The 12,500-nt window shown below is 35.3% G+C and overlaps 1 protein-coding gene across 4 annotated transcripts in view; it reads left to right on the top strand.

Moving 5' to 3' along the window:
- ZNF407 (zinc finger protein 407) overlaps positions 1-12,500 on the top strand; it is a 334,309-nt gene that overhangs the window by 183,068 nt on the left and 138,741 nt on the right. The window lies entirely within an intron of this gene.

Here is a 12,500-nt window from a genome sequence, read left to right as displayed (position 1 = left end):
AGCCTTCTATTTGTCTCTACCACCCATAGCCTGTACGTCTTCCCCTTACCATGAACTCTCTTTTTTTTTCTTCTGAAACATCTGTAAGTCTCCCTATTGCCTTTTCTTCAGCGCTGTCTTGGTCGATCTTTGCCTCTCCAGCTTCCCCGATAAAATTTGGATTACTGCCTTCATATCCACACATATGAGCTGCAGCAGCTCTCTCGCCTATTCCCTGGCTTGCCTCAGAGCTCCAAATGTCAATGTGCACCCGACACGTGCCAGGAGCACGTCAGCTGTGCCCCGCAAGGGCTCCCCAAACTGCTTTGTGTTCTGGTTCACAAGGCTTTCCTTCCTTCCTTTCAGTCCCCTCTGTGTTTCTGCATACCTCAGGATCTCAGTTCCCTGCAAACTCCCCGATTCCCTCCGTCCGTCTGGCTGTCACCTCCTCCTTGCCCCTCTGTGGCCTTGGCTTGTGGCATCTCCCATGCCTTGAAGCAGCCTCCTGTGTATGTCTGGCTTTCCCACATTGCTGTCTGCTGCCAGGGTCTGCTGGTTTTCTCCTTTGCAGTATTCTGCCTGCACCGAGGAGTTAGTATTTTAGGAACATTACTGTGAAGGAGAAAATACTTTGTGCAGGTAAAATACAATCCTGGATCTCATGGCTCGTACCCACCCTTAGGAAAGTACTAGGCTTTGTGGCATTTCTTATCTATAGGATCAAATTTTTTTCCTGCCCTTTCCCCAAACCTGTGCAGCACAATTTTCTGTCTTGTGTCAATGCTGATATTTTAAACAGCAGGGACTAGGTAGTGCTGTGACAAATAATACTGTGCATTTTAAGTGTAAACTGTTAGGCAGCAGCATCAAATAACAGACGCTTCTTCACTGTTCTTTTTTTCCCCGTTTGTTTTAGAATCCCAACAAGATGTGTTATTAATGGACCCTGAGTAGAGCAAGTTATTTGTTATGGTAACTTTTTGACCTATTTAATAAGTACTTAAAGGAGTGTAGTGCAGTTTTTATTGTAGTCTGCTGTGTACAGTTATGAAGTGTGGTACATAATAAAATAAAAGCAATAATGTGGATATTTCAGAGGGATCCATCAGAGCAGACCTGCAGCAACATATTTCATCTGGTTTGTCTGGCTATGAAGCCTTGCAAGTTATAGCTGAAATAACTAGGAACAATATTGTGGTTATGACTTGCAATTGTTTACCATTGTAAACAGCAGAGTTATTATGTGTTTACCCTTTTCAGTGCTCAGAACCATTTTTTAAATAAGTTCATTAACACCTGCATACATTTAGCTGTGAAAAATGGCATGTCTTTTCCATGCTCATACCTTAAAAATATTTAAGTCAACAGCAACAGTAAAATGCATCTAATTTAAAGCATAGTTTTATTGAGGTATGATTTGGAAAAGCAGAATTATTATAGAAGACTAACAGTTGCAAAGGTAATGCAAAAACAAACAAAAGGTTGTGAAGTTCCTTTCTATGACAGTTTTGGAGCTAAATTGGGAAGGGCCACTACAGACCTGGACAACAAAGCTGCTTTATGAATTTCTGAGGCAGACTTATGAGAAGGTTGCCTTATTTTGTTTTGTGTGGTTTTTTAATATGATGCAGGGGAGTTACTACCTGTTACTTTTAGGTAGGTGGGGTTTTGTTCTTTGTTATTCAGTTTGTTTTGTTTTACTTCTTTGGATAAAATTTTTTCCCCAAATATTGTAATTGTGAAAATGAAAAAAATGGTCACCTAAAATCTTTCTCTAAATGCTCCTGTAAGTCAGCAACAGTTTTCACTGTGATGAGGACTATGATATCACTGAGTTTTGGGTTGCTGCTTATAAATTTTTACAGTAGAATTTTTCATTTTCTTAATATTTTTGTGGCTACAAGTTTTGTAATGTCCTGAGTTCAAGGAAAAAAACAACTGATTGGACCTCCAGGAAGTGCCTTGATGATAATCAGCCTTGTGTGCAAGACAGAAAGGCTGATAGTCAGAAATTGCTCTTTAAACTAAGACAGACTGTCAGTCTTTAGAAATGGTGGGGAATGGCCTATTTATGTAATCAGATACTAAAGCTGGGAAGAAGCTGTCAGGCACATTCTTGTTGTGTAAGCAGCAGGCAAACTGTGCTTTATCTGACAGACAGTGTGTAAATCTGTCCATGCAAAAATCCAAATGTTTAGTTTGCTTCTAGTCACAGTAATAATCTGCTTATTTTCTCTTGCTAGAGCGATGACATCATTTAGCAGAATGCACCACAGACAGGAGTTGTAGATAAGGCTCTGTTACTGTCAGTCATTCACTTCTTGATTGGCAAGGAGATAAATAGGAATTTACTAGAGGTTTGCTTCCAGCTAAAAGAGCAGACAACACCCTGGGATAAGTATGTGAAGAGCAAGCATGTTTAGCACCCTCAACCTTACAGCTTGGAAAAAGGTCTAGAAATAAGAGTCCTTCAAAATGCAATGTTAAAATTTAGTATTTTATTATCAATAGCTGAGCAGGCTTCCTGAACAGAGAAATGATCAGATTAATTGATAAAGACAGCAGTTTCAGAGAGTGAAAAAAATCCTGTTCTGGGTGGTTGTATTAGTTTCAGTGCCACCAAGTCTGAGAAAGATTTGTTTCTTACAGAAATTTTAAGAGACAGGTAATGGTTTATCACCAGTAAAGCACTGTCATTTGCCTGATTGTTCTGCAGCCCAGACCTGACATGGGAAAATATCCTGCTTAGATGAAGTAAGATCACCTATTTAGATCAAGTATGGTGAACTCTACAATATTTATGTCATAGAAATTATTATTCAAGAGTGGTTTCTGAATTATTTTGTAGTAAGTAATAAGCAGTCTGTAATCTAAATTTACCTCATACTTTTTTTGTTGTTGGTAGGGACATATTTTGGTATGGACAGATTGAAAAGAAAACATAGAAATAATACTACATATAATAGGGAAGATAGTGTAATCCTTTTTAATGGCATTTAATCTCCTAAATCTTCTGATTTCATTTAATTTTAAAAGGTAATAAAATATGATTGAAATACATCTGAAATGTAGTTTAATAAAGGTAATCTGCTGTACTGAAAATCTACTGTTTTGCCAATCTGAAGATTTAGTATGAAACCGTGCACCATGGAAATGCTTATTTAATCTCAAACTTCGTAGTTCTTGTGATTACTGTGTCACATATTTTCACTTTTAAAAAAGTAGGTAGTACCCATTATTTAAAAAATAGTAATGAACCTTTTTTAGAATTCATGGGAAGGATCTTAAGAAAATTAATCTCCAGGTCATGACGAGGTAAGACATAACAGAAACATGACCGATTAGGAGAATGTACCTGGCAGAAGAATGCATTTCTGTACATAAAGTCAATTGTTCATGTTCCTATTGTTTCCAAAGTGATGGAGACCATAAATGAACAGCTGTTAAAATCATAATGATTTGTGCAACAATGCTCTGATTCTCGTGTGTTTATATTTAGAAGGAGAACTGCATTTTGAAATAGTAAATTGGCTAAGGAATCACAACCTTGAATGATACAATCTTAATTAAAAATACGTGCATATCTTGGTAATGTTACGCACCTCCTCTGTTTAAAAATAGAGAGAGAACAACAATTAAGCACTTTCCATGTGTTAATTTTTGTTTAATTTAAAGAGTTAACCTTCTGAGAAGAAAGCTTCTGCTGGCACATTAGTGATAAGCATTACATTAAAATAATGATAAATACTATATAATACTCCCAAATAGATGTTTTCCTGTTGAATCCTGGGATGCTTTCTACAGACATCTCAGTATATTTTTAATGAGATTGTACATCAGTTTGTGTGTTGTAGTTTAGACATATTGGCTTTAATTATTTTTGAATGTGCAGTTTTTACAGTAGCAGAATATATGTGATTTAAGACTCACCACAGTGCTCTGAGTATCACTTGGCATTTTAGCAAAATGTGTGATATTAAAAAGATCGTGAATTTTAGTTGGATTTTCATTGTTTTCTCAGACATACAATATTCCTCTTTGCTCTCAATTCTCCTATTCCACATGTGCAACATTTTTGCATGTTATATTAAAACAATTATATCAGTCTCATGTCTCTCACTGTATTGTGGTTCCACTATTATCACAAATAGTATTAAGTCAATCTAACACAGTATTTTCTGCCGACTGAGTGCTATGGTATTTTGCCTAAATCAGAAGGAAATAAAAAAAGAGCCTTACAAAACCATTTCTCAAAGAGGTCTTGATAGATTGACCAATGCTTAAACTAAAAATTTTGTATAAGTAATGCAAAATCTTTTCAGGTCAGTATCAATCTTCCCCTTGCTAGACTATAAGGCATATATTTTAGTTGAGTTTAAGCATCTTCCAGTAATTTTGGCAAACTGTTGTGAATATTATGCCAGTGGTCAAAACCATGAAAATGATAGTGACTGAAACAGCTCATGGAAAATGAAAATGAACAGTTATTTTGAGTATACCAGCTGAGATACAATAAACAAGCTGATGAAAAGTAAATGAGAATTTAGACACTCAGTTTTTAATAAACGAGTAATTTGTTAACAATATAAGCTTGATGTACTTTATTGTAGTCCTTTTGACAAGACTTGTTTCGTGGTAGCTGCAGCATCATCGTAGAGCCTGATCTAATACTTAGAGAACTCAGTATAATCTCATTGACTTCAATACAAGTTGAATTGGACTAATAATGAAAAATCGCATTATAATAATATTAGGTTTAGGAAAAAATACTGCTTATAGCTGATTTGAGTCAAACTGAGTTTGTCTGATATTTTACTGATGTCAGTAAAATCATACCATAAGTTGGTATTGCTCTGCTGTGACAACTGTGGACTCTTATTCTGAGAAGCTATTAAAATCACAAACCAACAGTCATTTTCATATGAGACTGTACAGATATTTGTCTAAAACAAATACCAAAATAAGTAACTTTTTAAAAACTGATTTGTAGTGTGTCAATTGCAGAGAGGAAATAGAAGTCTTGTTGCCATTATTATTATTTTTATTTTATCAAGTTCGTGATTTTCAGCATATAGTCTTATTTTTCCTTTAGGGGATTTTAGTTTTGTTTTCTTTTTGTTTTTTTTTTCCTAAATGACGGGGGCTTTTTATTTGATATGATTACATTTAAATGTAAATTAAAAAAAAGTAAAGATTTTTTTTAATTAAATAACCACTAATTAAATAAAAACTGATTTAGGAAAAATTCTGGGTTTTCAGAATTTTTTTTCTGTAAAATGCTTGTTTGACTGAGCAGTTTGATTTAAAATTAAAAAAATAGCTTATTCTAGCTCTGAGGAAATTCTGTCTTATTTCTGCTCAGTTTAAAGAGGATATATACTAACCACACATCCATAGCAAATTAATTTTTATTAGTTGTGCTAGCAATGGTATTATTATTTTAATTTTTTTTTTTTTTAGAATAAACCCTTTAAGTGCAGTTGTCAAAATGAAAGTAGTGATTTTTCTGCTTTTTAGCATTGCAGCACAGGGTTACACTGGAACTGGCTCTTAATCAGACCTAGACCATGCTGGGAAGGTTTAGGAATAAACATGGAAATCTGGGCTTCTCTCAAGCAGGTGAACTTTTTGCATTGGTAGCTGAACTCGGGTTAAATTAACCACCAGATACAAACTATCACTGGCATGTGGATTTGAATAAGTGTGATATTTTAAGTAGTCTGCAGTATGGTAGCATATGTTAAATGTAATTAAGAAGTAGCTGAACTACAAATACATAAACTTCCCAATATGCATTTGGTTAAAATTAAAAGGAACCTTCTTTTCAGGCTGGTGGAGCAGTTGTTAAAGCCTCACTCTCAGTCACATTCCCAGCAGCCCCATGTCCAGCAGGCCACTATAGGCTCTGTTAATCTGCTCACAGTGGCTTCAGTGCTCCGCAAGGTGCTCCCAAAAGACTGGGGCTCCAGGCCATCAACGTCCAAACATATCTGGAATTGGAGGGGTTCTGGTACCCAAAGCCCGCTGCATTCTTTGTTCCCTGATACCCCGATGAAACCCTGGCTTGAAGGAGCAAAACACTTCTTGCCCTGCATGTGCTGAAATGTGATTTTCTCACCCTTCTGTCCTTCTGAGGTGTATCTGTCTGATACTGGATGAGCTCTGCAGTTCACAGACTCAAGCCTTGATTCTCACCCTTTCCCTTTGTAAAACCTAAGGTCTGCCCTGATTTTCTGCTTCATAAAAACATTGTACTCTCATCATCTCCAACTACAAAAAAAACAAACAGCTGTCTTTCAGTATGTGAAGTCTTCATAGAAATTTTCAAAGGCTGTTTCAGCTGTAAATGTAAACTGAAAACACAAAAAACAACCCCCCGAAAATCCCTTCCCTTTCTTCTTGATGATGTTGCTGAATGTAATGTGCTTGACACCAGACGTTTTTAGAAATGTATGGCATGGTGTAGTTTCTCTGATACCATACCACTTTGCTGTTTTACAAGCTACAGCATGTCACAGATTAAAGCTTTGTTGGATGCAACAAAGCTGGCAATAAATAAACCTCTCTGATGTCACTGTGACCTAAATTAAACTCATTGTGTTTCCTTGGTTTTGTTAGCAACAGAGTAGTTTTCATCACTTTTGAAAGACCTCTAGAGTTTAAAAAATATATATTTTTAATAAAGATTTTAATTAAATTGGAAATTAATTGTGGGTCAGAGTAAGAATCAGCATCTGCTAGTTTCTAGCCATTATGTGCTGGGGTGTTTTTTGGATAGAAGGATAGAATGCAAAGGATAGAAGACTTTATTGTGGTAGAAAAATAAGAAATGTGAGAACTGCCAAAGTACCTGATTACAAATGTGCAAAGAGCACTGATCTTGTCCTGCACTTAATGAATATACAGAGGTGCAATTTCTTTATATTTTCTTTATATTTCTTTAAAGTTATATACACATAGGAGTAGTCAGAATCCTGAAAGAAAAAAAAATATTTTGTCTACTCATGTGTGGTAGAGTTTTGGGGTTTCTTTGGAAACACTTTATTTGATTAATTTTCAATCTAGTTTGACTTAGGCCTGGTTAGATGTCCATCCTGAAGAGAAAATTTCTGTGAGAAAACTGCTCAAGGCTTACACTATTCATTTCATGTACAGTAAACTCCATCTTAACAGTATCTGCTGCAAATACACATTAGAATAACAGGTCAGCTCTTACTGAGTGGGTGTTCTGTCTGAGAGGGGACAATATGATCTAGTTAAAAATTGATGTCTAACATGGTTTTCAAGCATCCTCAAGTCTGTCAGTTGATTGTATTGGCTAGTGGGTAATGACACAGGTCACTGTTGAGGTTGCTGTTCTGCTGTAAGGTGCTGGTTTTACAGTGGAGACCTGACATACATCCAAAGTTACACCCTCACTCACAAAAAAAGACAACTCTAATTGACAAAAAATATCAAAACCATTCTTACAGTGTAGGAACTGTTTTCTTTTTGAGAAACAAGAAAAAAACCACTCAAGGTCCCAATCGTTTTGAGTTCGAGTATACTTGTTTGTATGTATTTTTGTTCTATTTTCAAAAGATACTAAGGGAAATTTCTGATATCCTAGAAAGTAGGTAATGGTTCTAATAAAGTTAAAATAAAAAAATTATTTCTAAAGACAAATTTTAGTTTAGTTTAGTTTTTTGTTTTAGTTTTAGTTTTAATTTAATTGCATCCATCTTTGGAGATGTCCTGAGGATGTAAATGGCATTGACATAACATTAGGTACAAATATGGTATCAGAAGGTAGTTGCATCACTTTCCTTAAAATTGTGCAAACCTTTGATAGCAGAGCCTATGTTTACGATCATGAAGATCCTCATGATTTGAATTTGATGTACTAAACTCCAGTGCAGTGTATATTGCTCTTAAAAATTAAAGACCATATTTACATCCATATTTACAAACATATGGATGAGTCCCATGCAGTGTAATTCATAGACTGACTTACAGTTCTAGTTTTTCCTTCTATTCTTCATCTACCTGAATACCGTGAGCTGCTTGTGCTTATGTAAAATACTCTTAGAGCATTTGGTCAAGTGATTTATCTCCTTATACAGAATTCAAAATCTTCCAGAATTTCTTCCCTCTAGAATAAAATCTAATTCCAGAGGTTTTCCAGTATTCAGATAAATAGATCCAGAGCAGTTTTAGGGTAGATCGATCTTTTCCTGATCAAAGATATTGTCACATGTAATGCAGTAACAAGTGAGAAATTTATGATGGAGAACAACTAATAAAGGTAATGGAACTGCAAAAATTTGTCCATTTTATCACATCATTCAATTAGATTGTGTTAATCCAGGATTTCTGTTCCATCACTGTGTTCTAGCATCCTCTAGGTAAAGGAGAAAAAAGTGTGTTCAAATGAATCTGTAAGTTTTATTGGTATAAAAGCTTTTGAATCACTACTATTATATACAGATGTTCAGTTTTTTCTACATTATATATTTGTCCTAGTAAAAACTCACAGAGTAGTGTTAATGAAACATACCTTTATGTGCATTAAACAGTAGGCTGTGACACTATTTTAAGTGATTCTATGTTATAAAAAGCTCTGCAACAAGATTAATGTTACAAAATTGACAGAATATTATAACACTGCGAAGATGATAAATTTAAAACTTTCCATTATGCCTTAATGAATACAATGGGAATCATGAGGCTGTGTCTGGTGGTTGCATCATGTCTTTCAGCTGGCTCACACTGCTGTTTTTCTCACAGAGAGTAACCTTTAGTCCTACTTCATTTATCCTGGATGATGTTAAATATGTTTTTAATTTGGAAGATACAAATCTAGAGTATCCTTCTATTTTGAAAAGTAATGATGTAGAAATAGTAGCTGCCACCTCAACAGAAACTGACTCTCTTCAGAGGTGTAAATGCTTGAGAAAGTAACAAGACTAAATTTTCATTACATTTCACCTCAAAGTGTACTGCAGAGTCAGAAGAGAGACTGAAGAATCAGATCTGTGCTGTTCTGGTGTGTATAGCACCCATGGAAATATTAACCCACCTGTAGCTACAGAGCTACATTTTCCTCTGCTCTGCTGCTGTATTGAATGCACTGGCCCAATTTTGTTACTCCTGTGACATGAGGCATTAGGCCCAGTGTGTTAGGATGGGTAAATTTGAAATTGGTGATATTTCAGAGCTGAAGCAAAGGTCAGAAATTGATGCACGTAACCTATTGCTGATGCACAAGTCAGAACAATCTTCTGTTAAGACTCAGACTTGAGGTGATGGCAGTTTTGAAAACACTTTTTTTCCTCACAGCTGAAGAAACGTTGAGTGCTGTCCAGAATGTGATGTAGTCAAGTTTTTAGATCCATCCAAACAACTTGGTTGAATTTGTTGATTTTTTTTTGCACAAATGTGATACATGATCTCACATATTAGTTGGTTTTCCAAGGTACCTTCGTTTTTAAGGCATCACTATGCAATTCTTTCATGAAAATATTATTTCCTAAATGCATGTTTCAAACTGTCTTTTGCTAGGTACTTACTGGCACCCATTTCTTTTCTTTTTTTAAAGGCTTAACAACAGGTACAGTTTAGTGGTGAAATTACTTTTTAAAATTTATACACAATTTTGACAGCAGGTTGTGAGCCACCAGAATGAAACAAACAATATGCTGCAAACTTCCGTAACTTAGAGAAATATATTCACTTGTTGGATTTTCAGTTGCCATTTAAGGTCATAATCCAGTTTAGTAACCTGCAGAAATGGTACACACTTCAGTGTTGCTTTTGACATGTTGTACAGCTTTTCATCCCACTGCTATACCAGTCTGCTTAAGTACTTGCAAGACTGTTGAGTAAGAATATTTTCTTTCTCTACATATCGTTTAGGCAGCTTGTATTTCTTGTAGGTGCTTATTAGGAAGATGTGAGGTAATCAGTATTGAATCATCAATACCTTCTGCAAAGACTTTGTACAATAATATTTGAATTAATTTTGTGTCTGGATTCAGTTCTGAAAAATCACTATGAAATTTTCAAAACCACTTCCCTGCCTATCTGCTCCATTATTTTTTAATTATTCAGGTTCTGTAAATCCAGGTTTCCATCAGATTTCAGGGCCAAAGATCTATGTTGTTTCCAATCCAGAAATTGTGAAACATCAATTCTACTCGGTTCTTGTGTAACCATACCTGGAAAATTTGGCTTGTGAAGAGGAAAGAGAACATCTCTTTCCTATATGCTAATTTTATCCATACAGTGTATTTTTTGAGGGAAATTTTATTTTTCTTACACTTTAAGATACCCTTGTTTGGTTGGCGGTGAATTTGTCAGTATGAACATTATGGGTTAAGAGCAAGTATAGAGAGTTGCATTTGTGTGTGTACAATGTTTTAAATAGCAGCAAGGAAGGTGGCAAAAGTGGGTACAGAGAGGAGAAAAACATAAGTGAACACAGGATCAGGAAACTGTAAGTGAAGGCAGAGAGGGCAGGTAGGTAGGGACAGAAAAGCATGTTTTCATGCTTTCAAATGTTTTCAGCTGGAAAAAGGAGTTTCACATGGCATGTATTAATGTTCTTGTGCCATCAGCAACTTTTGTTGCGATCTAACAGTCTCCATTTTCTTCCTTTGGCTCATCCAAAGGGCAGCTGCTGTGATATTATGAAAAGTAGCAGAAATTTGGGCCCCATTGATAGATCATATAAAAATGTATTTTTCAAATTTTGGAATGAATTTGTTTAGTTGTGGTTGCTTCCTGTGTAGGGAAACATGGGATTCAACAATTAAACTGGAGCTCATGTGTGTAAGTTATTATCCAGAAGGGGAAAAAAGATCAGAGAACTTTGTGTGTGAAGTATTCTAAAGGGTGAAAGATTTCTCCACCAAATGAAGCTTGTAGAGCAGACCATCCTCTGTGTTGAATGAACTAGTAATGTTGTGGGAAAAAATTCCTTGTAAAACTCTGGGTGGATCCTTTAATTTATATTCCTTGTAAACCACACTCTGCTGTTGATACTGCCAACCAATTTGTGAGAATTGGTGATACTGCAACCTTCTCTTTGAGAAAAATTCTTTAAAAGGCTTTTCCTAACTGAGGGTGGGTGTAAACCATCAGGAAAATCAGCAGTATTGGGTATTCTTTTCTTTCTCTAAGTCTGGAGACACTGAGGAACAAATAACCCCTGATGAATTTAAAAATTGTTTATTTACAAAAATATGTAAATTGAAGTCCCTAAGCAGCTCTATTGTCTTACTCTGAGACAGATAGAAATCACTATCATCTCTGAAGCATCTTTTCATCTTTTTTATCTTTTTCTATCCTTCTTCATTAGAGGAGGAAAAATTAAAAAGGAAAAAAAAGGATGGGGGGAAAGGAATACCAAGACATCTTAAGAAAGGACAGAAACCCTATTTAGACTGCTACCAAAGGCACACACAGGGTTTAGGTAGAGATGGAGTTGCACCTTTAATTCTGATTTTTCTGGCTTTTGTCACTTCAAAGACAGACTCTCAGTGTTATTTCACCATTTTTATTGTGTGTGAATAATAGAGTACACATTGAGGTTCAATAGATGCAATGCTGTTAAATGTATGTCTTGGTGGATTTAAAAATGAGGGATTTATTTTACATTCATAAAGTTGTAATACAGTCTGAAGAAACTATTTGTTAAAAGATAGCATCTACTTAACCTGCTTATTTATTTCTTGTAGTAGAAGGTTAGATCCACAATAAATACACGAGGAAATAAGTAGATAGGGGAATTTATCTTAGAAATAAGATCCCTGTCATGCTTTTGAAATGTGAAATGCATGAAGACCTGTCAGGGAGATATACGGACATGATATTTTTTTACTGTGCATTTGGAAGTATTTAGCTATATTTGTCATTCGCTAGTGCCACTAAGCAGTGATCAAGTGATATAGTAATTTGAAAGTCTGTTTTCAATTCAGCGTATATATATTTATTTTTTTTTACTTTTTTTTTCTTTTTTTGCCTTTCAGATCTAGCAGAACTGTGCACAAGTCTTCTTTCACTCTGTGCTTGTGAAGATAGGTTTTTTTTGGGGGGAGAATTTGCATTTGTTTAAATATGTTACTTAACATAGGTAATTCATTTTAAGTGTATCCTTTAAGGAAATCTTAAGTTTGCTGTATTATGCATACATGAAAACTGCTGTATTTGTACAGCAGTTTGAGAAAAAAAACCTACTTAGTACAAATTGCATTATTAATACGTTCAAACATCTAGGTTTTTTCTAGATCATGGACAGTGGCATACCTGATTTCATCATTTTGCTTGTAACTTGCCAGAAATAATGCATCTTTGCTAAGGTTGGCATAAAAGATGGACCTCACAATAAAAACAGGGGAAAAACAGTCTAGACAAGTGAAAATAAGGGTGTTTTGTAGTCTAGGACAGTTGCTGCTGAAAATAGTGTGGTTGTCACTGGGTCAGACATCCCATTCTTACAGAACCATCAGTGAATACTCTGAAATCTGCCAAATTTTCCCTAA

Source organism: Camarhynchus parvulus, chromosome 2 (assembly GCF_901933205.1).
Source record: "Camarhynchus parvulus chromosome 2, STF_HiC, whole genome shotgun sequence".
Classification (NCBI taxonomy): Eukaryota; Metazoa; Chordata; class Aves; order Passeriformes; family Thraupidae; genus Camarhynchus; species Camarhynchus parvulus.
This window is presented reverse-complemented; position numbering and strand designations above follow the sequence as displayed.